Raw genomic sequence first — 14500 nt, 5'->3', positions numbered from 1 at the left:
GGAAACTGCTAACTACGCACTCTAGCCCAAAGCTCCTAGTTAAGCTCCAGATCTTTCTACAAAGCCTCCTCGCCGTCTGACCTTGGTTTCTTCTATGGCCATCAAACCTAACATATACAAAATGGGAGTCTTTACTGACACATTGTTCCTTCCCAGATTTGCCAACGCGGCACCTTCATTGACACAGGAGGTCACCAGAAATCCAGCAACACTCAAACCTCACTCTTACACACTCCTCACACCAAATATATCACAGTTCTGTGGCACCTTCATTGATACAGGAGGTCACGAGAAATCCAGCACTCTCTCTTACACATTCCTCACATCAACTTTATCACGGCTCTGATGAACTATTTGCCACATTTTATCTCAGTTTCTCCCCCACAACCTAGCATCCCTGTGCTCTTAGCCTTCTCCCATTTGTTACTGAGGCTCTTCTCGCCCCCACTGAAATCCTGTCTGCAACCAGCAGGCAGGGAGATCTTTGAAATACTATTTCCTGCGATGGCATCACCCAAGAGTTTGCTCGGTGTGGAGCAGTAGGTGTGGAAGTTCAGAGCACTCTTCACCATTCAACATAGCTGACCCAGCCTCGTTGGTACTCAACAGCAGTCTGATGGTTAAGCAGCCGGTGTCACTTCCTTCTGTTCCTTTTCTAGACTATGAACTATTTCATAGATATTTTTGATTCCTTCACTTTGCACTGAGAATGGAGAACCATGACTTTTCCTGATGGGAAAAAGTTTCCTATTTTTCTGTGACTTTTGCTCTTGATCTTTCCCCCGCTTCTCTAGTTGCACAAAAGAACATGGTGTCATGGACTACTCAAAGAACAAGAAAATATGCCCAGGCCACAGTCTTATCTGAGTGTTTTTAGAAACAGACATCAGGGCTATGTTGGATTGGACACCTCACACAATTCCAAAATCCTGGTCTCTCGAGCAATCCCAAGACTCTCTCCTGCTTTAAGGGGCTGATACTTGGATAGTTGGGGGTACAGAAAGAGAAGAATTGATCCTCACCTTGATCTTGACATGCCGCACCTGTGCAGTCTCTGTTAGGATGCTGGGGCTCTTTCCTTACCATTTTTTAGATGTAGAGAACTCCAGATCCTGCCTTGGAGAGCTGGTTAGCAGCCACCTAGAGCACTTATTTCAGGGGATGAACTTCAGGGTTCTAATGAGAAAACCTCTAAGATCAACAGATTGGGCTGGTCATGGGCACATCAAGGGGGTGACAAGGAATTCTATATAAGTTACTACCTCCCCTTGGTGCTGATTACGTTTTATAGTATTTTATAATATGTTAACACTGCAACTTTTTATTTTCAATATCACGGATTGTGATATGATTTGACATGGCTCATTACCCGAGTCATCATATTAGTAAGAACTTTAAAATTCTACTAATCTCAAGGATGCAGTCATTTGCCCCCCAGCATAGCCGAAGCCAGCAGCAGAGAGAAGCTCCAGTTCGTACAGTGGTGACACCTCAGGGGACACTAACCTGGGCCAAACATCAAGACAAGTATAGGAATGAGTCACTAGTTTAATGTCCACTTTGTTTATCCATTAATGACAAGGGCTATGTAGCAAGGCCACAGACTGAATGGGAGAAATTTATTGCCTGACAGTTCTGGAAATAGGCTAGAAAACAGAATTCTAGCAGGGCCACACTTCCCTAAAGATGCCAGGGAAGGATGGGTTCCTGTCTCCTCTTCCAGATTCTGATAGCCTCAAGTATTCTTTATATAAAGAGATAGTCTACAGATAGGACAGCCATTGCTATGTCCTCATTTTGACAGACAAGAGTTGGACTGTAGATCTAATTTCTTAAACTTTTCAACTGTAAACAAATTTCTCTACCTCTCTATGCCTGGATTTCTATGATCCGAGAAAGAGAGGGAAAATACAACTATTTCCCGTGTGCCATAGAGAAGACACATAAGGTAGCCATTTTGAATTTGTTAGCATTCTGAAACAAGGCCATGGGATCAGAAGCTCCGAGGAGAGAGACAAGCTCATACAATGCACTAGGTACTCCCAGCTGTCGCAACCACCACTTGGGATCACGAAGTGCTTCTTGGTGACATCTATCTCATGTGAAGTGCTGTGCGAGCTCACATGTGTCCAAGGCCAGCTTTGTGCTGTACAGCCCTGGCATTCACAGAGCTCTGTGCTGAAAGCGGTTCCCACCTAAGTTTCTCAGCAGAAAATTTCATGAGATGAGAATCAAAAAGTGACAGCAAAGAGTCATGGGTGGCCCCGACAGGTTCATTCCAAGCAGAGCTCCAAAGGATGTGCAGAGAGGACCTGGAATCGGTTGGACACAGACCTCCCTGTGAAGAGCTATGGTGGGAAATGAAGCAGAGAGGTGGTAGATGGATGTTAAGTCAAAAGAGATTTTTATAAAGATGGATGATATTAAATTGGGATTTTTCCTGGCTGGAGAAGGCAAGGGATTTGCCATCCATGGAGAAAGGAACATGCAAATTGGAGCAGGTCCTGTAGTGATGGGAGTGACGGATGTTCCTCTAAATGAATTTCTGTTGCTCAGGGAAGCAAGAGCAAAGAGGATAGAAGGCAACGAGAAGGCGACAGACAGGGTGTTTGAGCAAGAGGAGTCAGTAAAACGATGATAACCCTGCAGGTGAGCGGCATTACTCCATGTGTCAAGGGTAGCATGAAAACCAGAAAGGTCCTTGAAAGTTAGCATTGGTCTCTTTCTCCTTCCTAGACGGATACAATGTAACTCTGATGACCTTCTAATCCTTGTCCTGATGTATCCCCAGATCTGTGAGCCAAAATAAACCCTCCCTTCATCCTTTAAACTGTGTGTGTGTGTGTGTGTGTGTGTGTGTGTGTGTGTGTGTGTGTGTGTGTGTTATTTGGTGGCATCAGGCAAGTAATTAATATAATATATGAAGATTTTGAAATAAAATTGTATCTTAGTCTGAACATTTTCCCTAGTAAACACACACACACACACACACACACACACACACACACACACACACACACACACACTTTCTGTCTTTTGCAAAGTATGCAGTTTGCTTTAGAGTGTGTGTACTGCCTTGACCCAGGCCTAAATGATGGGCCAACCAATCATAGCTTAGCACCTCAGAAGTTATAAGCCCAAACAACCTTTTTCTCCTCTAAGTTGCTTCTCTCGGGCTATTTGACATAGCGGCAGATAGTTGGAAGAAAGAAGGTCCTGCTCCTTGCACAAGCAGATGGACAGTCAGAAGAAATGAAGAAGGGGAACTATTGGTAACCACTTACCCTGTCCCACTAAACAAGACTAAAGCTAAACACCATCAACTCTGGCAGGATCCTGCAGGAATAAAGATACTCAAAGAGAAGAGATACTCCCATCCCGCCCTTTAGCTATCCCACTATGAAAACAACACACCAAAGAAACTGGAACTCGCCCAGGAATCTCACCTCACACACTGGGAGAAGACGCTAGCTGGAGGAGGCACTCGTCTCTCAGGGAGACATTCCATACAATTCTTACTTGTCAGACTACGAAAGAGTCTAAAGCTATGCCAACGATGGGAGGGACCACGCCTTGGCCAGGACTGCTTAGACACACCTCTTGTTATTCTCTTTAAACCTGAATCTTACATCATGATTGAAGATGGATGGTGGAGTCACTGACGGACTTCTTTGTTTCTCTTTCCAAAGTAGCCACAATGGATAAAATCTAGTTTTTCTGCTTTTCACTATTATCTATGTCCCCTTAGGGTTGCCAGAGTCCACATTTTGACCCTGAGAACTTTGGTAATGGCAGGTGCTGTAATGGTCAGCCCACATGACCTCTACCACAGCTGAGTCAGAGGTCAGCCCAGATGCCCTGGACAGCAAGCAGGTGATGCAGAGGTCAACCCACATGCCCTTGAGTCCTTCTGTCACTGTCCTGCACATCTCTGCTGGAGAACAGCCCTCTCGCTATGGGACTAGCTTTGCCCACACACAAAAGAGAGCTCAAGAGCTTGGCGCTGTCCTCAGCCAAAGTCTGACGGACACAAATGCATGAGTACTCCAGCAAGTCCCCTCTGCCTTGGCTGCTCTTAGGCTTACAGTATTCCCAGAACCTTATGGCACAGAGCCAAGTTTCCCTCTGTGCGGTTTGCTAGACCTGCACCCATGCCAGGCCTCTTTCCCAGTCAGCTCCCTTTCTCCCCGCCCTTTCTGTTCATAGGCATGTTCCCTAGTCCGTGCTCACCTTGGAACCTACTTGAGAACCTGGTCAAACTTTCATAAACTTATTCTAGGTAAAGAAGGCTGGGTTCTTCATGTGTAATTTCAAACACACCCACACATCTGTGTAGGACTCTGAACTAGACTATTCTTTCATAGCCTTGCACCTCCTCCCCATGTAGTAGTAGTAGTAGTAGTAGTAGTAGTGGTGGTGGTGGTGGTGGTGGTGGGGGTGGTGGTGGTGGTGGTGGTGATGATGATGATGATGATGATGATGATAAGAATAAAATAGAACAAAACAAAACCAGAAGCTAGAAACTATTTCCCAGAAGGATAGTGTGTATCTACTCTTCAGGGAATGATGTTGCCCAACACTGCCCTCTGTTTATGGCGCATGTGTAAGTTATGACCTCCCTTCCTGGCCTGAAGACCCTGAGAAGGCCTGCCCCACATCCTTATCTTTCTACACACTTCACAAGGCCAGCTGGAGTCAAGCATATTAAGCAGAACCTGACAGACTGAGTCTTCCTCCCCGATGCACCACGGTCCTTGTGGTCCTCATTCCATTCCTGCCTGGAGCCTCTTGATGCTGAACTAAAACCAATGAATCCATCCACTGTCAATCTTCCACTGTGATCTTTCCTGGATACTTGGGATGGAATTGAGTTTCCACCCCTACCCCTTTTTTGTACAAAGTCACGTTACTTTTGAATAAAAGAGGTCTGGGAAGCCACCCTGAACCTACCCTTTTTAACTTTGCTCTTTGAAATGACTCTGCCTCCAATCTCAGAGTTCCATGAAAACAGAGTTTAAGTAAGGGAATCAGTCACTGGGCCATATTAAACTCTAGAGGGTTTCCTGTCTTGTTTACGTCATTGGTATAGTGTATAGTCACTCCATTAATTGTTTAGGAAAAGCCAATAGCAAAATACATTCCAGTATAGTTGAAGTTTGAGATACCTTGAAGGAGACCTGTTTATAATACTGTGTATACACCGTCTGTTTAGACAGGAATCCCAGAATATAATAAGGCATCCCATGAACAGATGGCCAGGAAGGGTACTCTACATGGCAGAGGGACATGGGGACTCCTGGCTGCATTTCATACACCAGACCTTAGTTAACCCTAGTGGGGAACCAAGAAACTTTATGGAAGCCACTGTAAATGAAAGACCCGTGTCACACTGGGAGGTGAGCCCTTCAGCCTTCCGTTACCATCAATTTCCAACCCTTTCCTTTTCTCTCCTTCCCTGCACTGGCACTGGGATCACAAACCTATCAGGCAGGTCTTGGTGACTACAGGGGGTGGCATTAATGCTGGGCAACATCAACTGCTTAGCTCCCCACTCCAACTCTGTGGCTTGCCTTCTAATGAAAACAGGACGTCTGTCATTGACTACTGAGTGAAAACAGGGCCTCTGTCATTGACTACTGAAATTTGGAATTTGGAATTTCCCTAGGAATCTCATGCCGGGGAGGGGAAAGGATGAAGCTTTAGTGCCAGACAGAGGAGGAACTCAGTCTCCCAGGAAGAGATCTTAGACAGCCTGACAGCTTTCCACCTCACCCCGCAGGAGAGCCTGCAGCTGAGACAGTGGCCTTCACCAAGGGCAGGAGCAGACCTCCATCAAGGCTGCCTGGTCATGCACCACTGTTTCTGGTCCATTTAAGATTAAACTTGTCAGCAAAGACAGACTTGGGTGTCACTGGACTTCTTTTGTTTCTCTTCCCAAAGTGACCATGTTAAATAAATCCCTTTTCTCTAATTTTAACTATTAGCCTCTTTAATTGATTTGCTAAGGGTGGGCAGTGAAGCCGGGGCTCCCAGGGCCTAGACTTTAACCATAACAACCCCAGGAATGTAAATAGGGAGACTCCATTTATTAAGAAGTATATTTATAAAAGTTTCCCAGTTTGAACTTAAAAATGACTCAAATGCTGAGATTTCAGGCAACTGGAGGATTACACACTAACACTATGCACCGTCACTTGGCCAGACCATCATCAGACCTAAGCTCACAGCAGAAAACAGAATAATTCTTGAGTTTATTTGCCATTCGGATATTAAAGCTCATCCATACCATTTGCATCACTCTTACAGATGGTTTAGACAAAACACGACATATCTTTATAACTGTTTATAACACAAAACTGAGTCAGGGATTACCGGGGCTCATCGGCCTGGACAGTATTCAGAGATTCTCGAAACCACAGACTTGTGACGACAAGCAGACTATCTCACAGACTGGAATGTCCACAGCCTCATTTAAAAGCACAACCCAACTTTATGTTCTTGGCCTCTTCCATAAAATATCTGGGTATAAACATTTTACTAGACTACTAGGTAGTTGAAGAACGTTTCTGCCATGGAATAAAAAGTGTCCTCTAATCAACCATTCACAGTAGAATGATAGACTGGAGGCCTTTGCTGCTGTCTGTGTTAACTTGTATGGCTCTGTCCCAAACTCTCCACACTTCTCCTGTTGGATGTTAAAAATACTTAATCAGGGAGATCTGGGACCTAATCGATCACTACAGATGCCGGTAACTAGCTACAGATGTTGGTAACTAGCTACAGATGTTGGTAACTAGCTGCTGAATGCTCTGGATGGCCTAGCTCGTCTTCAGCACAGGCTCTTCCTGTCCTTTTCCACACACACCTTAGGCAGATTTCCAGAACTCTGACCTCTTTATTTAACCTGGAGTTTCACCCTGGGTGAGTTCCTCAACTCCCGGGCTCCAGTGACTCACCGTGTCCTCCTAACTCTTGTGCTTCCTCCTGCTCACTGACTGCTTCTGTAATAGCTAGGTGATATACAGACAGACTCTTGAACTCAGCTGGTTAGGGCTGGAGGGTCTATCAGTTAGGAACACAACACCTTGCAAGCACAAGGACCTGAGCTTGATCTCCAGGATACACGAAAAAATGCCAAGAGCAGAGTAGCTGCTGCTGATAATCCCAGTGCTGGGAAGACAGACAGGAGGGTTTCGGGGGCTCTCTGGCTGGCTTCTCTAGCTGAGGTGGTGAACTTCAGGGTGGTAAAAGATTCTGTCCCAAAGGAAGTAGCACACACACACACACACACACACACTCACACACTCACACACACATATTCACACACACCACACACACACCACACACACAGATACACACACATATTCACACATTCACACACACCACATACACACACACACTGCACACACCACACATAGCATATTCACACACACTACACACACACATACCCCCACCCACACACATACACACAGATTTTTAAAAGGCTGAAACAGAAAACAGTTTAAAAATCGTACCAGGAGCCACACGCTCTGGGAGAAAAGGTCTATCATCCCAGCACTAACAGGCTAAGCCATAAGGCCAGCTCAGGCAACTTAGTGTGACCCAACCTCAGATGAAAACAAGGACAGACTGCTGCTGAAACTCCGTGCTACAACCCTGGCCTCATACTCAAGAGCCTGGGTTCAACTCATCAGGCTGGGGGTAACAATCACATTTAGTATCTCCTCCCTACCATGCTCCCTGGTCACACATCCAAAAGTATACAAACACATGCCCTCGTGGATGGCCGTGTGCACACGCGCCTCACTCCGGCACACACACACACCACGAACTTAGCTGATGACTCTAGCCTTTCAGTCATTTCTTCACCCCATCTGGGTACCCCACCCCCCTCCAACAGGGAAGCTCATTCTTGCTCTTGACTTTAGTGATGCCCCCAATGTCACGCCTAGTACACTTTGAAGACACGTGACAGTACTCAGTATTGGAGATAGAGGTGTCACTGTATCCGTCTCTCCCGCAGTGTCAGTCCATAGTTGTCCTTTGAATCTAAAACACTAACACTGCATTTGCCTCCTCAGGTCTCCTAGGTTGTAATGAAGGCTGAACAGTCAGGGCTTATGAGTCTGTGAAAAGTTCCCCGAGAGGAGAGTGCAGACTACCTTTGATTTAGAAACACCTGGCTTCAAATAATGGGTTCACAGGGACTGAGGGTTGTGCCTCCCAGGGGCGGAAAAGCTGCTAGAATTCCTTTGTTCCACTCCTCCACAGAATGGCCGCTACTACTCTTACAGCAGTAAAAACAGGCACTGCCATCCTAGAAAATCCACACCAGCAAGAAGTGAGTGAACCAAAAACTCACTGAGTGGGCACATCTTCCCATTCAGGGATTGGATAAACCCCAATGAAACTGTGCTTCTGGCTGCACAGTGGCTCAATGATACAGCGCTTGCTCTGTGTGTGTGTGTGTGTGTGTGTGTGTGTGTGTGTGTGTGTGTGTGTGTGTGTGTATGTGTGTCTGTGTCTCTGTGTGTGTCTGTGTGTGTCTGTGTGTGTGTCTCTGTGTGTGTGTGTATGTCTGTGTCTCTGTGTGTCTGTGTGTCTGTGTGTGTCTCTGTGTGTGTGTGTATGTGTGTGTGTCTGTGTGTGTCTGTGTGTGTGTCTCTGTGTGTGTGTGTGTCTGTGTGTGTCTGTGTCTCTGTGTGTGTGTGTGTGTGTGTGTGTGTGTATGTGTGTCTGTGTGTGTGTGTGTGTGTGTGTGTGTGTGTGTGTGTGTGTGTCTGTGTGTGTGTTTCTCTGTGTGTGTGTGTGTTTGTGTGTGTGTGTGTGTGTGTTTGTGTGTGTGTGTGTGTGTGTGTGTGTGTGTGTGTCTGTGTGTGTGTGTGTGTGTGTGTGTGTGTCTGTGTGTGTGTCTGTGTGTGTGTCTCTGTGTGTGTTTGTGTGTGTCTGTGTGTGTCTGTGTGTGTGTTTCTCTTTGTGTTTCTCTGTGTGTGTCTGTGTGTGTGTCTGTGTCTGTGTGTGTGTGTGTCTGTTTGTGTGTGTGTCTGTGTATGTGGCAGGGGGTCCTGGTGCATCCCCAGCACCTCAAAAAATATGCTTTAGTATAAGAATCATGGAGTGCCCAACTCGTATGCACATGTGGTACTTTGAAACCGGTGCCCCTTATTGTCTCAGGCATTTGGATGCTCCCAGATACGGGGGAGGTTTAAGATACACGGCATTGTCAGAGAAAGTGTGTTACAGGTCAGCTTCGAGGGTTTAGAGACCTCTGCCAGAGGTGAGTTCAGTCTCTCTGTTTCACATTCAAGGTTCAAGCTGGGAGCCTCAGCTTCAGGCAGTTTCCAGCTCCTGCCACACTGCCTTCACCCACCACCATGGACTCTAAACCCCTGGAGCATGGGCCAGAGGGCAGTAGCTATTCGGCAGAGCCGCACTGGAGAACACTTAGAGCTGAGACGTCTAGCTGAGGTGAGAAGGGCTCCAGGCTGTTCCCCAAGGCAGCTCCAGAGTCTCAGATCTAATGGAACCCTAGGGAATTGTTTTCCACCAATCAGTGCAGAGTGGGTAAAAGAGGGGTCACCGTGGTGGGTGGGTTATTATGCTCTCCCACACCCAACAAGTACATTCTTTGCACCACTGTGAGCACTGGATGCAATCTACCCTTCTTGGAAACCGACAAAGTTGGCAGCAGGTGCTGAATAAGTGAAGAACTGAAATCTCCCCAGGAAGACTCCTAGGAACACCTTTCCACATGGTGTACTCGGAGACAGATCCTCTGTCACCACATGGAGTTGGCAAACATGCCACATCATGGTGTCATCCTAGAATCCCTGTTAACATTTCCCTAGCAGGTTACCATGCCATTGTCACTAGTTACTGTGGAAGTCTGGGTAAATCCTTTGGGGTGCAGTTGCGCCTGGGGTCTGGCCTCCCTTGGTGCTATGATCCCCCTTGGGGATCCATATCCTCTTTTACAAAATGTGATCCCGATTGTGTGAGAAACAGCTTAGTTACTATCTATAAAAACAAAGATCTATGGAAACGTTGTCTGCTTTCTTCTGAGTCATCACCAACATAAGGTATACAGCCTGCTGTGTACTATTCCAAATGCTTTACTCATTCATTCATTCAACCCACACTCCTTCAGTGGCAAGTCACGAGGGTTAGGGTTTTTTGCTTTGGGAGGCTGACAGTGGACAGAGTTCAGAGCATATGCATTGGGAGTGACACACACACACACACACACACACACACACACACACACACACACACGATTCTAGTGGTGTTGGCTGCCTCACCAGGCAAAGGAAGAGGAAGTTAGGGCAATCTTCTTTATTGAAATCATTAAGACTCTTGAAGGATCCTTAGACCGCTTGGATAGACCAATAGGGGTTGGGCAATATATCAACATGGTATGGTATACGGTGCTCATGAAGAATGGGCTTATTGATGGCTATCCCCCAAAACAACTCACCCTGATAAAGGACAGGATGTATCTGTCTCCAAACAGAGGACCAGGACTTAGTTAAGTAAGGAGGTCGCTTCTAGGGAGCTAGACAATTCTTTGCAGTAGTCACAACCTTTGACTTTGGAGAGGCCCTGGGGAGGGTCCCCTTGTAGGAGGATGAAAGTCACTGGGGTGGTGTATTGGTTGCTCGACCAAGGCAAATTATAAAAGAGTTTACCTGGGTCCCACAGTTCTAGAGGAACAGGAGCCTATCACCACGATTCAGGGAGCACGGCAACAGGCAGGAAGGCATGGTGTGAGTAGTAGTTGAGTGCTTGTATCCTGATCCACAAACAGAAAGCAGAGAGCACATTGGGAATGGCCTGAACTTTGAAGCCTTAAAGCCCACTCCTAGTCCCCAGTTACACACCATTTCCAACAGGGCCACACCTCCTCCTAATCCTTCTTAAACAGTTCCACCTACTAGAGACCAAGCATTCAAACATATGGTTCTGTGGGGGGATCCATTAGAATTCAAAGCAGCACTAGAGAGAACTTATTACTCAGAGAACCTATCTGCACATGAGGGGATTCCTGGGGGCTTCTTCTCCATCACATGCTCCAACCACAACAAACCTAGAACAAACCCCCAAACTAAAGGTCCTGTCAACACCCTTCTTCCCAAGTCCTAAATAGAAAGACTCCTTGCAGCCCCTCCAAAACCCAATGTCCCCTAAAGTGAAAGCATTGAAGTATATGAGAGTCCAGAGATATAGGGAGCCTGAGGTCAGGAGGAAAATGAGCCCCTCTGTGCCCTTCTCAAAACATCCTCCCCAGCCTGAACTAGAGGAAAGGTTAATAAGCTCTACAGAGAATAAACATGACTATGCAGAAAGCCCAAGTAGCCCAATCTGATGCATGCCATTGTCAACCCTCATAAACCACAAAGCAGGGACAAATGGGAGCTCTGGTTCCCCCTGAGCAATAAATAATGCCCCAACAAAACAACCAGCACCTGTATTTATTTAAAATGTTGACATTTTGCTCATCACCGATCTTTTAAACCAAAGTTTCTTTTTTAAAAAGCATTGTGCTGAGGTTACTATTTATCTTAATTTCTGAGTGTTGCCAAGTGTTTTTGCTTCAATATTTACAAAGTCCGGTTGGTGGATGTACCACGTTCCTAAGAGACCACAATGTGTCCAGGCTCTGCAAGAAAGTGGGGCTGCACTGTGTTCAGAGTCTGCTTTTTTGCCTCTGCAGCGGAACCAGGAAAGCCCCAGAGACTTGAGAGCTCTGAGAAGAGAGGCGCCTCTCAAGGCCCAAAGGCTGACCTTGCCTTGTATTTCTTGGCAACACATCATTACTTTCCAGCTGAACTTCTGCAAACCCTGCAATGCCCCAGCCGTCGAAGAACCTCCATTGATGAGTGTGGGACGCCACGCTCCAGGGAGCCCTGGCTAAGAGAGGAGTAACAGCCCAGAGAGGAAACCCCTAGGCCTTCAAGTGGGAAAATGACCCTGTTCCTTCCTAGCTGGAATTCAGAACTCCTGCACGAATGGCTGTGCCGCCCTCAATCCCTGCAACGGTCCACCCGCCCTCCTGCCGGGGGCTCGCTGACCCCTCTGCCTTGCTGTGGGAAGAAAGTGGCAGATCACAGCGTGTGCTCTGCAACTCAGCACTGACTCTTGGGATCTGGCTCGCTAGCACAGGCGCATTTGACACACGGCAGGCAGGCGGCGCCGCAGGTAGAACTCAACAAAGGTCTCTCTACCTCCCAGCTCCTGAGTACGCTCACACGCACACGCACCTGCACCACCAGTCACGCCCGCACCCTCGATGGTTGCCTACAACCCAACCTCTGCAAAGGTCAACCGAGGACACCCCATGATCTTCCTTGGATCCGATTCCAGAATGTCACCCTGCCTCAAGTCCTGGCGTCCTGACTGCCCATTGCTCCTTCCACCATCGGTCCTCTTGGACCGCTGAGGACGCCAGCTGGATGGCTCTCTTCCTTATCTCAAGCGACAGTAGTGCAGTGGGGAACTGCACCTCGCGCACTTGAGGTGTGGTCTCCTACTCAGCCACCCCTTACCTTGCGCCCTTGGTGCAGATCCGGGAGGCGGGGGCGACCGGCGGGTCAGTGACCGAGTTGGGCTAGGATTCTCCGCCCAGGAGGAGGAAGAGGAGGCTGGGAGAGGAGGGGCGTGGCTGGAGGGAGGAGGGGGAGGAGAGAAAGGAGGGGAAGGCTTTGTGTGCCTCCGCCCTGCCCCTCTGAAGATCTCATCCTCCGGGGTCCCTCCCAGCTTCTCTGGGACCAAGCCCGGGCGGGCTGGTTGGAGGTGAAGAACAAGGCGCCTGCGCGACCCCTGGTCCCGCCCACCCTCGGGCAATCCCGGGGTTACCAGTAACTTTCAGGCTGAGGCGTACGGATTGGGAATCGAAAAGTTTATCTAACCCGAAGCAAACTTGGCTGGACCCGCCCTGAACCTCCTCCGCTCCACCCGGTTCCCTCTGCGCTCGTCTCCTCTGCCAGTTTGTTTCTGGGAGGTTTCACCTTTCTCCTTTCTTCCTCAGTTGCGTGCAAGCATTAGACCGACTTCGGATCCGGGAAAGAGGCCCGACAGACTGGAGAAGTCCAGTTGTGAGGAGCTGGGGAGCTGGGTGGTGGTGTGAGGCACGGTCCACAGCCTGGGGTCCCCGATAGCACGGCTGCCGGGGTTTGCACGTGTGCTGATCCTCATGGGACCAGCCGGGGAGGTGGGATGGGGTTGGCCCTACACTCCAAAGTCTAACCCTCGCTGGAAGGAAGGGAAGGGGCGGTGTGGGAGACAGTGGCCCTGTGTGCTGAGCTGGCAATTACCTAAGTGGCCGGTGTCACAAAGAGCCCCTCAAGGGTGTTCAAAGAGACCTGTGTTTTACCCAGAATTGAAAAGGAATAGAGACCTTATCTTTGTATTTGTTTACTTCCCACCTGAGGCAGAGAATAGATACGTGTAAAAGCAGGTTTCTAAATTAAAAGCGAAAACAAAACAAAACGTACTTATCACTCAGTACCAGCAGCCCAACACCAGCAAAACCTAAGCCACCAACTGCACTTCTCTTTGTGTGCCCAGTCGCCTGTTTAATAATTTAGTAGCAGCTATGCATCCGGCTGTGTTCTAAGCTTGAGATGTGTTGGAGAATAAATCATCTTCCCTCCTCTGGTGGCTATGACATGCAAAAGGATAAGGACGGGCTGGCAGAGGGGAAGCACGCACACCACAGGCAAATTACTGGGATGTCAGGCTAGATGAAGATGAAGAAAAGGACAAAAAGGGTACGGATAGCTGGAGCCCTTGTGTGTGTCTGGCCCAGGTTATAGAACGAGATCGTGTTGGACTGTGGAGGACTCCTCCTGCAGGCGGGAGGGAGCTTAGCAGAGTGTGGGGGTGTGTGATGGGGGCGGGTCGGAGACTCTGAGGGGAAAGAGAAATTTCATGCGGATTTGAGCGATGGGCTCCACAATCTGCTGCAGCGGGAACCCCCACTGTAGAAGCAGAGAAGGAAACAAGCTAGAGAGGCAGGTGGCACAGAGCAGCCTCACGGCCCTGCAAGTGGGACAGGCGCTTGGAATCCCACCGATTTGGAAAGGACCACTGACAGTTCCGAAGAGGTTGATATGCGAACAAAGAGTGATGGTGCCCCTGTCCCTCTTTTTCTCCACCTCATTGAGCCTAAGAGGATGTACCTTAATAGACAATGGGCCCCAGGTTAGTTAGTGCTGGCCTCCACCCTTTTCTTTTGATTCTTTGAACTTACCCTCCTACAAATTCCTTTGGACACTGCTTTACCGACCACCCTTGTCGGCCTCTTCAGAAAATTGGGGTCCATTTTGTTCTGCTTTCCTTGAATCTGGAAAATGTTCTAGTGTTGGGATCCATCTGTGGAGTCCCTACAGAGGGAATTCTAAATAAACCACAGTCAACACATACTTCTTTAGAGTATTTTGAGATGGCTGTTCAAAGGGGCTGTAGACCTGGGGTAGCTCTGAAAAGCTGTGCTTTGTGGGTA

This window comes from Rattus rattus, chromosome 5 (assembly GCF_011064425.1).
Source record: "Rattus rattus isolate New Zealand chromosome 5, Rrattus_CSIRO_v1, whole genome shotgun sequence".
Classification (NCBI taxonomy): domain Eukaryota; kingdom Metazoa; phylum Chordata; class Mammalia; order Rodentia; family Muridae; genus Rattus; species Rattus rattus.
The sequence above is the reverse complement of the archived record's forward strand: the minus strand, read 5'-3'. Positions refer to the sequence as shown.